The 14606-nt window shown below is 43.9% G+C and overlaps 1 long non-coding RNA gene across 2 annotated transcripts; it reads left to right on the top strand.

Annotated features, from left to right (window-relative positions):
* Positions 1 to 590: 590 nt before the first annotated feature.
* Positions 591 to 14079, top strand: LOC142475752 (uncharacterized). Of its 2 annotated transcripts, XR_012791120.1 has the most exons (9): positions 591 to 706; positions 1727 to 1822; positions 3267 to 3370; positions 4615 to 4725; positions 7110 to 7229; positions 8250 to 8345; positions 10152 to 10255; positions 11487 to 11597; positions 13989 to 14079. It is a non-coding gene; the product is annotated as an uncharacterized LOC142475752 (long non-coding RNA). The 2 variants fall into 2 exon arrangements; XR_012791119.1 differs by lacking the exon at positions 591 to 706 and having other exon boundaries at positions 1007 to 1822.
* The last annotated feature ends 527 nt before the right edge of the window (positions 14080 to 14606 follow it).

Below are 14606 nucleotides of genomic sequence, written 5' to 3'. Positions count from 1 at the left end.
AACTTTCCTGTCACACATTCTCCATCTCTGTTGCTAACATGTCTTCGTCTTCTATTGATCTGTCTGTGGGTATACATCAGGGCTCTGTTCTGAGATCTCTCTTTCTCTCTACATACTATCATTTGGTGACCTCATCAACTCTTTGTGACAATCCTATAAATAACAAATACAAATATCAGGTCATGGGAATAAGTGATTTGGACATAAAAGTAACATTTCGGAAGTGTGGACAACTAATACATCTTGTAGATTGCCTTTACAGTGTGATGTCATTGATTCAGTAGATTGTGTGCAGACCAGGACTGCAGTACAGTGTCACTCACATGGATGACTTGCGTGGTAGAAGCTCAAGAACAAGGATGTCAAACTCCAGTCCTCGAGGGCAGCAAACAGGCCAGGTTTTCAGGATATCCCTACTGAAAACCTGGCCTGTTTGGGACCCTCGAGGACTGGAGTTTGACATGCATGCTCTAGAAGGAGCACAGCTGTGGGTGGGAGGTGGATTTGCTTTGCATCAAATGGTTTGGAGCAAGGTTTATTGTATGTATTATCATAATAACAATGCAATGCTTAACTTTTATTTCAGGAGGGATGACTGCAGAACAGAAGTGAATATTGAAGCCATGTGTTCCTTTTCTTGCAAAAGAGAAAATTTGAAGGACAGTTGAAGAGAAGGAAAATTACTACACAGAGACAGATAAGCAATGTGTATATTTCTCATTTACCATTTAGTATTTGTCGTTTTATTGACTCCACACAATCCGGCTGCTACGGGTTTCACATTGAATATTTTCATCTCTACTCTACCCCTTCCTGTGATCTGAACCATGCAAGTTTTCGTTGATTCAATACATCATGAGTAGAGGGTGGCTACAGTATGAAGTAAAGACCCAAGGACCACATCTACTACCATTCATAACAAGAACATGTGCAGTAGCGCACAGCTGCAGTTCTATGTGATTGTTATGAAAGGTTGAGGTGGTTCAATTCTATGAATCTGGAGTGGGATGGATCCTGTTTGCATCATATGGTTTCATCTAGGCCAGTAGATTATATAACTCTCAGTACAGGTTACACATGGCATCAGTATTAGTGATTTAAAGAGGAGGAAAGCTTCAATGTGGAGAACAAAGCCAAGTAATGTTGAAGTTACTCCTTTTACCATTTACTTGGTCAGTCTGTACTGTCTACTCTCCACACAGCTGCTAAGGATCTTCCATTTTAAATACTTTCACCTCCTATTCTGCACTGCTTTGCTGCCCATTATTCAGAGATGCGTTCCAGTCATGTTTAGCACTCTGAATCTCTCTGCAGTCATTGGTTCAGCACATCATGGGTAGAGCATGGCTACAGATACAGCAAGCTATTATTATTTTACCGGCTGATCACCCATAATATTGCATTAAAACATAGAATATCACTTAATTTCCAAAAGATTCAGTGATGCTGATAATGCAGAATCTCACAACATTTCCCATCATAATGCCATAATGCACAAGTGGGAGAAATAATCCTTGCTATATCTGTACATTGTGTGACGTATTACCTCAATGACCAATGAGAGCAAGTACATCTTCTGTATAGAGCGGCTGTGTTATGATGCAGTTATTGATCATCATTGACATAATCACAAGAATCTTATGCAAAGGGAAATTGTCCGCAGCGAAGTGAGATTTCAGCCCCCAAACGTCTGTAATATTAATGCAATGTCTTACTTTTGTTGCAGTGAACACTGAAGAGACGGATCTACTACAACACTGTACAGGATGAGCATACGCTACAAGCAGCAAAATGATCTTGCAGTTGACAGTATGTTGTTCTGGTAATGTGCACAATTATTATTTATGGGCTACACACCACAGTGCTGGACATATTCTGTTAACTTCAACTCTACTCCTAACATGGAGATGTCTTCCTGGTGTTACTGATTCAGTACATCATATGCACAGTGTGGTTATGATATGATGGATTGATTTAATGAACCCACCAACCAATGATGACATCTGCATCATCTTCTGTAAAGTGCAGCTACAGCATGATATTATCAGCATTTGGTGCGGTATAATCAGAGGTATCTATGTGCTTTTGTGCCTGTTTTAAGTCCTCCAGCTTAACGCCCCTACACCTCCCACTACACAGGCATACTTACTTATGCATACACTGACATCTGGCATACCTACACACACCCCAGGGCCACTTCCTTCCCCTGATGTCAGGGAGAGGATGGGCATGCAGAGTGCAGTAAGTCTCCACGTTACTCTGGCCAACAGTCTTGGCCTACCTCCAGCATCTGTCACCCACAACATCTGTTCCCTCCTTGTAAAGTGCTGAACTATCTCACCTGGGTCAGTGCTATAGCTGATCACAGTGCCCGATCAGGATGTCACTGTGACAGGCAGCAGTGCAGATTGACCGGTCAATCAATGCAGTGCCGCAACATATGCACTAAATGAGATTTCCGTGCCCCCAGTCAGGTTACTCCCTGGGCAGTGACCCTGCTCACACCCTCCCCTAGTTCCACCTCTGATCACAATTATCTCTCTTGGAGAGTGTAGCAAATTGGAGTTGGGGGAATCTCACCTCTGCCATGCATGGTCACAATCTGGGCACAGGACCCAAATAGTGGGCAATGTGGCACTTCTTACAGTAGAGAATAAGTAACTTTATTCTTTACTTGTGTATTAAGGACCTTATTTGCATTAAATTCAGTCCACATGGGACCAAGACTTTCTGGCTTACTGAACAAAGTGGAATTGTTTCGTAGAGGGTGGAGAATTGTATTTTATCTGAAATTACCCCCTCTGCACAAAATACAAACAATTATACCCATACAAGTACCTTGTGGAAGTTGTTGCCCTCTATCTTCCTGTGGTCTCTCCCTGTTTCTCACCGTGCCTCCTCCCATTTCCTTGCACCTGTGCGTCTCCGCATATATCCCTATACTCAGAGCCGGCTCCGGTCAGTGACATGGGATGCCCAAATATGAGCATACCCATATATGGGCATCCATGCCACTGACCGGAGCCCGCTCTGTTGCGGATATGGAGAGAGACTGGGAGATTTACATCCCCTTATAATTCATATGGTGCATAGTACCGGCACGTATTGTTTTACCGGTACTGTGTACCTTCCTACTTTCACACTGGTACAGTATATGCTGCAGTGGGACTGAGAGGGATATATTGGTAACACATAGTCATTGTTGGGGGAATTCAATCCATTTTGAAAATAGTAATGAAATGTTTTTTACTTTTCTTTTTTTTCAGTAATGAAGAATGAAACATTTCTGTTAAAATTGAATTGGAGGTGAACTGGATTCATCATCAACTCTGCACCAGTGTGAATTGATGTTCTTTAATGTTCTGATAAGGTACATGCAACATCTCTTCCTCAACCCCTGCACCACTCTCTGCCTCTTGCCTCTCTCTCTCCACCTCCCTGCTAAGCGTATTAACCCATCTAATGTAATCCACATTCCATGTCTCACTTTACTCTTCACTTCTCACGTGCCCTCTGGAATGACTGCTCTCTGACTAACAAGGTCTATTTGTACATGACCTCTTCTGCTCTCATCATCCACCACCTCTCATTCCCCTCACCCCTGTCCTACTCGATACCTCAGCTTAATTGAACTCTCTCCTCTGACATCTACCCTTATCTCTAACCTCTCCTCACTTTCTGCTTAAACTAACTATCTTGTTAACTTTTACAATGCTATCATCTCCTCCTCCTCCCTCCTCCTCCTCCCTCCTCCTCCTCCCTCCTCCATCATATATATGCCCCTTCTAGGCTCTGACACACTCATCCCTCTAAGGCCATGATTATCATGGGCACATGCTTGGTCATCCACAGTGTGTGCGAGCGATGCAGAGCCGCCTCGGACCTCAGTGCAGGGATTGCTGCATACCCCCAGCATCTGTCACCCACAAACAATACACACACTAATACTCCCCACAATACACACTATAATACCTCCTCAATACTAATCTCCCCAATAATATTATAGCTCCAAACACAATATACACAACACCCTTACACAAGATGCACAATCTAGTACTCTCCTCTGCACCTCTACACACAATATAATACTCCCACACACACAATATACACACTACCCTCCTACCCCCATAAAATACAACCAATAATACACACACACTTTGTGGATGTTGGGACCAGCTCCCGGCATGCACCAGTGAAAGAGAGAGGCCCGCAGAAGCTCGGAAGAACTCCCTCCATCCGTGCCTTCCTCCGTTTCACATCTTCTCCCTGTCTCTCTCCCTCCCTTTCCTTGCATCTCCCTGCGTCTTTACGTATACCCAGTCAGTGACGGCTCTGGTCACGTGATGCCTTAATATGGGCTTATCCATATATGTTCATCCACGTCACTAATGTGATGCCTGCACTGTTGCGGAGCTGGTACTTACGACGGGCACTTATTGTTTTATCAGTACTGCGTACCTGACTCTACCGGCCTACTTTCAACACTAGTACAATATGTGCTTCACTACGAGTGAGTGGGGAATATTGGCATCACACAGTCACTGTTGAATATGCCATTCAATCCATTTTGAAAATAGTAATGCAATGTGGTTTGGTTTTGTTTGCTTTTTGCAGTAATGAAGAATGGAAAAGTTATATTAAAATTAAATTGGAGGGGGACTAGATTCAGCATTTCATCATGAACTCTGCACTTGTGAGAATTTAACTTCTTGAATACCCTGACAGGTACACGCAACATTAAGACTATAATCTGCTGTGCAAGCTTTCGTGCTATACCTCCCCCTCAGGTTTTGATTTATACATTTGCTCCCTCAATTCATGTCCTCTAATATTTGAAAGCTCTCTCCTAGCATTTTCTCTTTACCACAGAACGTCATCCCAATGTAACCTCTCTCTTGTTCTTTCTGCTTGCTGTTTCCTCACTCCTCTGTTAAACTTTTCTAATTTCTCTAACTTCCACACTCCTGCTTTTATCCACATGTTCTCCTCTTTCCTTCCCCTACCTTTGCATGTGTCTACACACTGCACCATTTGTACAGACCTCTATTGCAGCTATTTCTGCACTGCTCAATGAAAAGCACTCTTTAATATCCTATTCTCTGGGCCCCCTCTCTCTGCGCCCCCTCTTTTGGCGCCTCCTCTCTCTGCGCCCCCTCTCTCTGCGCCTATCTGTCTCATTCTCTCTACGTCCCTCTCTCTCTACATAGAGCTATCTCTGTCTCTCTCTACACCTATCTCTGTGTCTCCTTCTATGTTTGCTGATGTGTGGGATATCTCTTATAATCTTGAACCTGCTCATATACACATCGGGCCTCCCTGCTAAGAGTGTTAACCTATCTAATGTAATCCACATTCCTTTCCTTACTTTTCTCTTCCCTTCTCCTATGCCATCTGGAATGTCCGTTCTCTGACTAACAAGGCTCTAGTTGTACATGACCTCTTCTGCTCTCATCATTCACAATCAGTCATTCCCCTCACCCCATCTTACCTGTCCCACTGATTTGCCTCTGCTTAATTAAACTCTCCTCTGACATCTACTCTAACCTCTCTGCTCTCTCTCTCTTTCCGCTTAAACTAACAATCTTATTAACTCTTACAATGCTATCCTCCTATCTATATGCCCCCTCTAGGCTCTGACACACTTGTCCCTCTAGCCCACACCCTTGGCTAAATTCCCAAACATGTTCATCACACTTCCACTCACTGTTCTTAATGCCTATGAAGGAAATCACACAATTGATATTTGATTTTTCTACAGTAAAAATGTCTCCAGTCCTGTATAAAGCTGCTCTCTGGGGCCAAACCACACTACTTTTTTTTCACATTCATCAACACTCAAATTTAATTTACGCTGTCTTTTTTCCCCTGTATTTGACTCCCTCCACTAACCTTCTCCTCACACTTGCCATCCTTCCTTCACTTCTCCTCAAGCATTTGACTACTTCAGAGGCAAGGTGGATGCCACCCACAAGGAGATTCCTTCTGTCCCTTCCCCCTTCTCTCCTTCTACCTAATTCTCCTTCTGCATTTGACTCCTTTTCTTCTCTTACAGAGCTGGAAGCTAATCATCTTCTCTTCTCCCTCTACCACATGCCCTCTAGATCGTATCCCCTCACACCTTACTGCATCTCTTAGTCCCCACTCTCACCCACATCTTCAATTCCTCCCTATTCTCTGGCTCTTTACCCTCTTACTTTAAGCCTGTAGTGGTCACCCTTTTCTCAGAAACAACCTACACCCTATGTGCCTTACTAACTACCGCCCTGTATCCCTCCTGCTGTTTGTCTCCTAATTGCTAGAATGTCAACATTCTTAAATCACATTCCCTCCTGGATCCTTTACAACCTGCCTTTCGTACAGCTCGTTCTACAGACTGTGCTTAAAACAAATTCCCAAGGTCACTTTTCCCTACTAATCCTACTTGATCTATCTGCTGCGTTTGATGCTCTCAATCACTCTCCTCCTTCATATTCTAAACTCTCTCTTGGTATCCGTAACACAGTTCTATCCTGGTTTTCATCATAACTTTCCTGTCACACATTCTCCATCTCTGTTGCTAACATGTCTTCGTCTTCTATTGATCTGTCTGTGGGTATACATCAGGGCTCTGTTCTGAGATCTCTCTTTCTCTCTACATACTATCATTTGGTGACCTCATCAACTCTTTGTGACAATCCTATAAATAACAAATACAAATATCAGGTCATGGGAATAAGTGATTTGGACATAAAAGTAACATTTCGGAAGTGTGGACAACTAATACATCTTGTAGATTGCCTTTACAGTGTGATGTCATTGATTCAGTAGATTGTGTGCAGACCAGGACTGCAGTACAGTGTCACTCACATGGATGACTTGCGTGGTAGAAGCTCAAGAACAAGGATGTCAAACTCCAGTCCTCGAGGGCAGCAAACAGGCCAGGTTTTCAGGATATCCCTACTGAAAACCTGGCCTGTTTGGGACCCTCGAGGACTGGAGTTTGACATGCATGCTCTAGAAGGAGCACAGCTGTGGGTGGGAGGTGGATTTGCTTTGCATCAAATGGTTTGGAGCAAGGTTTATTGTATGTATTATCATAATAACAATGCAATGCTTAACTTTTATTTCAGGAGGGATGACTGCAGAACAGAAGTGAATATTGAAGCCATGTGTTCCTTTTCTTGCAAAAGAGAAAATTTGAAGGACAGTTGAAGAGAAGGAAAATTACTACACAGAGACAGATAAGCAATGTGTATATTTCTCATTTACCATTTAGTATTTGTCGTTTTATTGACTCCACACAATCCGGCTGCTACGGGTTTCACATTGAATATTTTCATCTCTACTCTACCCCTTCCTGTGATCTGAACCATGCAAGTTTTCGTTGATTCAATACATCATGAGTAGAGTGTGGCTACAGTATGAAGTAAAGACCCAAGGACCACATCTACTACCATTCATAACAAGAACATGTGCAGTAGCGCACAGCTGCAGTTCTATGTGATTGTTATGAAAGGTTGAGGTGGTTCAATTCTATGAATCTGGAGTGGGATGGATCCTGTTTGCATCATATGGTTTCATCTAGGCCAGTAGATTATATAACTCTCAGTACAGGTTACACATGGCATCAGTATTAGTGATTTAAAGAGGAGGAAAGCTTCAATGTGGAGAACAAAGCCAAGTAATGTTGAAGTTACTCCTTTTACCATTTACTTGGTCAGTCTGTACTGTCTACTCTCCACACAGCTGCTAAGGATCTTCCATTTTAAATACTTTCACCTCCTATTCTGCACTGCTTTGCTGCCCATTATTCAGAGATGCGTTCCAGTCATGTTTAGCACTCTGAATCTCTCTGCAGTCATTGGTTCAGCACATCATGGGTAGAGCATGGCTACAGATACAGCAAGCTATTATTATTTTACCGGCTGATCACCCATAATATTGCATTAAAACATAGAATATCACTTAATTTCCAAAAGATTCAGTGATGCTGATAATGCAGAATCTCACAACATTTCCCATCATAATGCCATAATGCACAAGTGGGAGAAATAATCCTTGCTATATCTGTACATTGTGTGACGTATTACCTCAATGACCAATGAGAGCAAGTACATCTTCTGTATAGAGCGGCTGTGTTATGATGCAGTTATTGATCATCATTGACATAATCACAAGAATCTTATGCAAAGGGAAATTGTCCGCAGCGAAGTGAGATTTCAGCCCCCAAACGTCTGTAATATTAATGCAATGTCTTACTTTTGTTGCAGTGAACACTGAAGAGACGGATCTACTACAACACTGTACAGGATGAGCATACGCTACAAGCAGCAAAATGATCTTGCAGTTGACAGTATGTTGTTCTGGTAATGTGCACAATTATTATTTATGGGCTACACACCACAGTGCTGGACATATTCTGTTAACTTCAACTCTACTCCTAACATGGAGATGTCTTCCTGGTGTTACTGATTCAGTACATCATATGCACAGTGTGGTTATGATATGATGGATTGATTTAATGAACCCACCAACCAATGATGACATCTGCATCATCTTCTGTAAAGTGCAGCTACAGCATGATATTATCAGCATTTGGTGCGGTATAATCAGAGGTATCTATGTGCTTTTGTGCCTGTTTTAAGTCCTCCAGCTTAACGCCCCTACACCTCCCACTACACAGGCATACTTACTTATGCATACACTGACATCTGGCATACCTACACACACCCCAGGGCCACTTCCTTCCCCTGATGTCAGGGAGAGGATGGGCATGCAGAGTGCAGTAAGTCTCCACGTTACTCTGGCCAACAGTCTTGGCCTACCTCCAGCATCTGTCACCCACAACATCTGTTCCCTCCTTGTAAAGTGCTGAACTATCTCACCTGGGTCAGTGCTATAGCTGATCACAGTGCCCGATCAGGATGTCACTGTGACAGGCAGCAGTGCAGATTGACCGGTCAATCAATGCAGTGCCGCAACATACTGCTGCGGCACAGTTTATTCGAGCATTTGCCCGTTCTGTGCCGCAGCAGTAGCCTGGCGCGCGCCCGAGTGTGACGGGCGCACGCCGAAGCAGCGGAAGAGCGCCCTCCGATCGGGGCGCTCTCCCTACCGCTGCCGGGTCCGCCGGGTCCCCCGGAACCCCCTGCCGCTGTCCCGCGATCGCGGGACACCAGGGCTCCCTCGGGGAGCCCCTGGACATGCGTGCAGCGGGCGCACGCTCCCGATGACGCGTGACCGCGCGTCTATGACGCGCGGCACGCCGAGGGGCGGCCACTAGCAAGCCGGGAGATTTCCCGGCTTGCGGTACCGACCACACTTCAATAAAGTGTGTCGGTAGTGTATGCACTAAATGAGATTTCCGTGCCCCCAGTCAGGTTACTCCCTGGGCAGTGACCCTGCTCACACCCTCCCCTAGTTCCACCTCTGATCACAATTATCTCTCTTGGAGAGTGTAGCAAATTGGAGTTGGGGGAATCTCACCTCTGCCATGCATGGTCACAATCTGGGCACAGGACCCAAATAGTGGGCAATGTGGCACTTCTTACAGTAGAGAATAAGTAACTTTATTCTTTACTTGTGTATTAAGGACCTTATTTGCATTAAATTCAGTCCACATGGGACCAAGACTTTCTGGCTTACTGAACAAAGTGGAATTGTTTCGTAGAGGGTGGAGAATTGTATTTTATCTGAAATTACCCCCTCTGCACAAAATACAAACAATTATACCCATACAAGTACCTTGTGGAAGTTGTTGCCCTCTATCTTCCTGTGGTCTCTCCCTGTTTCTCACCGTGCCTCCTCCCATTTCCTTGCACCTGTGCGTCTCCGCATATATCCCTATACTCAGAGCCGGCTCCGGTCAGTGACATGGGATGCCCAAATATGAGCATACCCATATATGGGCATCCATGCCACTGACCGGAGCCCGCTCTGTTGCGGATATGGAGAGAGACTGGGAGATTTACATCCCCTTATAATTCATATGGTGCATAGTACCGGCACGTATTGTTTTACCGGTACTGTGTACCTTCCTACTTTCACACTGGTACAGTATATGCTGCAGTGGGACTGAGAGGGATATATTGGTAACACATAGTCATTGTTGGGGGAATTCAATCCATTTTGAAAATAGTAATGAAATGTTTTTTACTTTTCTTTTTTTTCAGTAATGAAGAATGAAACATTTCTGTTAAAATTGAATTGGAGGTGAACTGGATTCATCATCAACTCTGCACCAGTGTGAATTGATGTTCTTTAATGTTCTGATAAGGTACATGCAACATCTCTTCCTCAACCCCTGCACCACTCTCTGCCTCTTGCCTCTCTCTCTCCACCTCCCTGCTAAGCGTATTAACCCATCTAATGTAATCCACATTCCATGTCTCACTTTACTCTTCACTTCTCACGTGCCCTCTGGAATGACTGCTCTCTGACTAACAAGGTCTATTTGTACATGACCTCTTCTGCTCTCATCATCCACCACCTCTCATTCCCCTCACCCCTGTCCTACTCGATACCTCAGCTTAATTGAACTCTCTCCTCTGACATCTACCCTTATCTCTAACCTCTCCTCACTTTCTGCTTAAACTAACTATCTTGTTAACTTTTACAATGCTATCATCTCCTCCTCCTCCCTCCTCCTCCTCCCTCCTCCATCATATATATGCCCCTTCTAGGCTCTGACACACTCATCCCTGTAAGGCCATGATTATCATGGGCACATGCTTGGTCATCCACAGTGCGTGCGAGCGATGCAGAGCCGCCTCGGACCTCAGTGCAGGGATTGCTGCATACCCCCAGCATCTGTCACCCACAAACAATACACACACTAATACTCCCCACAATACACACTATAATACCTCCTCAATACTAATCTCCCCAATAATATTATAGCTCCAAACACAATATACACAACACCCTTACACAAGATACACAATCTAGTACTCTCCTCTGCACCTCTACACACAATATAATACTCCCACACACACAATATACACACTACCCTCCTACCCCCATAAAATACAACCAATAATACACACACACTTTGTGGATGTTGGGACCAGCTCCCGGCATGCACCAGTGAAAGAGAGAGGCCCGCAGAAGCTCGGAAGAACTCCCTCCATCCGTGCCTTCCTCCGTTTCACATCTTCTCCCTGTCTCTCTCCCTCCCTTTCCTTGCATCTCCCTGCGTCTTTACGTATACCCAGTCAGTGACGGCTCTGGTCACGTGATGCCTTAATATGGGCTTATCCATATATGTTCATCCACGTCACTAATGTGATGCCCGCACTGTTGCGGAGCTGGTACTTACGACGGGCACTTATTGTTTTATCAGTACTGCGTACCTGACTCTACCGGCCTACTTTCAACACTAGTACAATATGTGCTTCACTACGAGTGAGTGGGGAATATTGGCATCACACAGTCACTGTTGAATATGCCATTCAATCCATTTTGAAAATAGTAATGCAATGTGGTTTTGTTTTGTTTGCTTTTTGCAGTAATGAAGAATGGAAAAGTTATATTAAAATTAAATTGGAGGGGGACTAGATTCAGCATTTCATCATGAACTCTGCACTTGTGAGAATTTAACTTCTTGAATACCCTGACAGGTACACGCAACATTAAGACTATAATCTGCTGTGCAAGCTTTCGTGCTATACCTCCCCCTCAGGTTTTGATTTATACATTTGCTCCCTCAATTCATGTCCTCTAATATTTGAAAGCTCTCTCCTAGCATTTTCTCTTTACCACAGAACGTCATCCCAATGTAACCTCTCTCTTGTTCTTTCTGCTTGCTGTTTCCTCACTCCTCTGTTAAACTTTTCTAATTTCTCTAACTTCCACACTCCTGCTTTTATCCACATGTTCTCCTCTTTCCTTCCCCTGCCTTTGCATGTGTCTACACACTGCACCATTTGTACAGACCTCTATTGCAGCTATTTCTGCACTGCTCAATGAAAAGCACTCTTTAATATCCTATTCTCTGTGCCCCCTCTCTCTGCGCCCCCTCTTTTGGCGCCTCCTCTCTCTGCGCCCCCTCTCTCTGCGCCTATCTGTCTCATTCTCTCTACGTCCCTCTCTCTCTACATAGAGCTATCTCTGTCTCTCTCTACACCTATCTCTGTGTCTCCTTCTATGTTTGCTGATGTGTGGGATATCTCTTATAATCTTGAACCTGCTCATATACACATCGGGCCTCCCTGCCTCTGCCTCCCTGCTAAGAGTGTTAACCTATCTAATGTAATCCACATTCCTTTCCTTACTTTTCTCTTCCCTTCTCCTATGCCATCTGGAATGCCCGTTCTCTGACTAACAAGGCTCTAGTTGTACATGACCTCTTCTGCTCTCATCATTCACAATCAGTCATTCCCCTCACCCCATCTTACCTGTCCCACTGATTTTCCTCTGCTTAATTAAACTCTCCTCTGACATCTACTCTAACCTCTCTCTCTCTTTCCGCTTAAACTAACAATCTTATTAACTCTTACAATGCTATCCTCCTATCTATATGCCCCCTCTAGGCTCTGACACACTTGTCCCTCTAGCCCACACCCTTGGCTAAATTCCCAAACATGTTCATCACACTTCCACTCGCTGTTCTTAATGCCTATGAAGGAAATCACACAATTGATATTTGATTTTTCTACAGTAAAAATGTCTCCAGTCCTGTATAAAGCTGCTCTCTGGGGCCAAACCACACTACTTTTTTTTCACATTCATCAACACTCAAATTTAATTTACGCTGTCTTTTTTTCCCTGTATTTGACTCCCTCCACTAACCTTCTCCTCACACTTGCCATCCTTCCTTCACTTCTCCTCAAGCATTTGACTACTTCAGAGGCAAGGTGGATGCCACCCACAAGGAGATTCCTTCTGTCCCTTCCCCCTTCTCTCCTTCTACCTAATTCTCCTTCTGCATTTGACTCTTTTTCTTCTCTTACAGAGCTGGAAGCAAATCATCTTCTCTTCTCCCTCTACCACATGCCCTCTAGATCGTATCCCCTCACACCTTACTGCATCTCTTAGTCCCCACTCTCACCCACATCTTCAATTCCTCCCTATTCTCTGGCTCTTTACCCTCTTACTTTAAGCCTGTAGTGGTCACCCTTTTCTCAGAAACAACCTACACCCTATGTGCCTTACTAACTACCGCCCTGTATCCCTCCTGCTGTTTGTCTCCTAATTGCTAGAATGTCAACATTCTTAAATCACATTCCCTCCTGGATCCTTTACAACCTGCCTTTCGTACAGCTCGTTCTACAGACTGTGCTTAAAGCAAATTCCCAAGGTCACTTTTCCCTACTAATCCTACTTGATCTATCTGCTGCGTTTGATGCTCTCAATCACTCTCCTCCTTCATATTCTAAACTCTCTCTTGGTATCCGTAACACAGTTCTATCCTGGTTTTCATCATAACTTTCCTGTCACACATTCTCCATCTCTGTTGCTAACATGTCTTCGTCTTCTATTGATCTGTCTGTGGGTATACATCAGGGCTCTGTTCTGAGATCTCTCTTTCTCTCTACATACTATCATTTGGTGACCTCATCAACTCTTTGTGACAATCCTATAAATAACAAATACAAATATCAGGTCATGGGAATAAGTGATTTGGACATAAAAGTAACATTTCGGAAGTGTGGACAACTAATACATCTTGTAGATTGCCTTTACAGTGTGATGTCATTGATTCAGTAGATTGTGTGCAGACCAGGACTGCAGTACAGTGTCACTCACATGGATGACTTGCGTGGTAGAAGCTCAAGAACAAGGATGTCAAACTCCAGTCCTCGAGGGCCGCAAACAGGCCAGGTTTTCAGGATATCCCTACTGAAAACCTGGCCTGTTTGGGACCCTCGAGGACTGGAGTTTGACATGCATGCTCTAGAAGGAGCACAGCTGTGGGTGGGAGGTGGATTTGCTTTGCATCAAATGGTTTGGAGCAAGGTTTATTGTATGTATTATCATAATAACAATGCAATGCTTAACTTTTATTTCAGGAGGGATGACTGCAGAACAGAAGTGAATATTGAAGCCATGTGTTCCTTTTCTTGCAAAAGAGAAAATTTGAAGGACAGTTGAAGAGAAGGAAAATTACTACACAGAGACAGATAAGCAATGTGTATATTTCTCATTTACCATTTAGTATTTGTCGTTTTATTGACTCCACACAATCCGGCTGCTACGGGTTTCACATTGAATATTTTCATCTCTACTCTACCCCTTCCTGTGATCTGAACCATGCAGGTTTTCGTTGATTCAATACATCATGAGTAGAGGGTGGCTACAGTATGAAGTAAAGACCCAAGGACCACATCTACTACCATTCATAACAAGAACATGTGCAGTAGCGCACAGCTGCAGTTCTATGTGATTGTTATGAAAGGTTGAGGTGGTTCAATTCTATGAATCTGGAGTGGGATGGATCCTGTTTGCATCATATGGTTTCATCTAGGCCAGTAGATTATATAACTCTCAGTACAGGTTACACATGGCATCAGTATTAGTGATTTAAAGAGGAGGAAAGCTTCAATGTGGAGAACAAAGCCAAGTAATGTTGAAGTTACTCCTTTTACCATTTACTTGGTCAGTCTGTACTGTCTACTCCCCACACAGCT

Source organism: Ascaphus truei, unplaced genomic scaffold (assembly GCF_040206685.1).
Source record: "Ascaphus truei isolate aAscTru1 unplaced genomic scaffold, aAscTru1.hap1 HAP1_SCAFFOLD_1363, whole genome shotgun sequence".
Taxonomy (NCBI): domain Eukaryota; kingdom Metazoa; phylum Chordata; class Amphibia; order Anura; family Ascaphidae; genus Ascaphus; species Ascaphus truei.
This window is presented reverse-complemented; position numbering and strand designations above follow the sequence as displayed.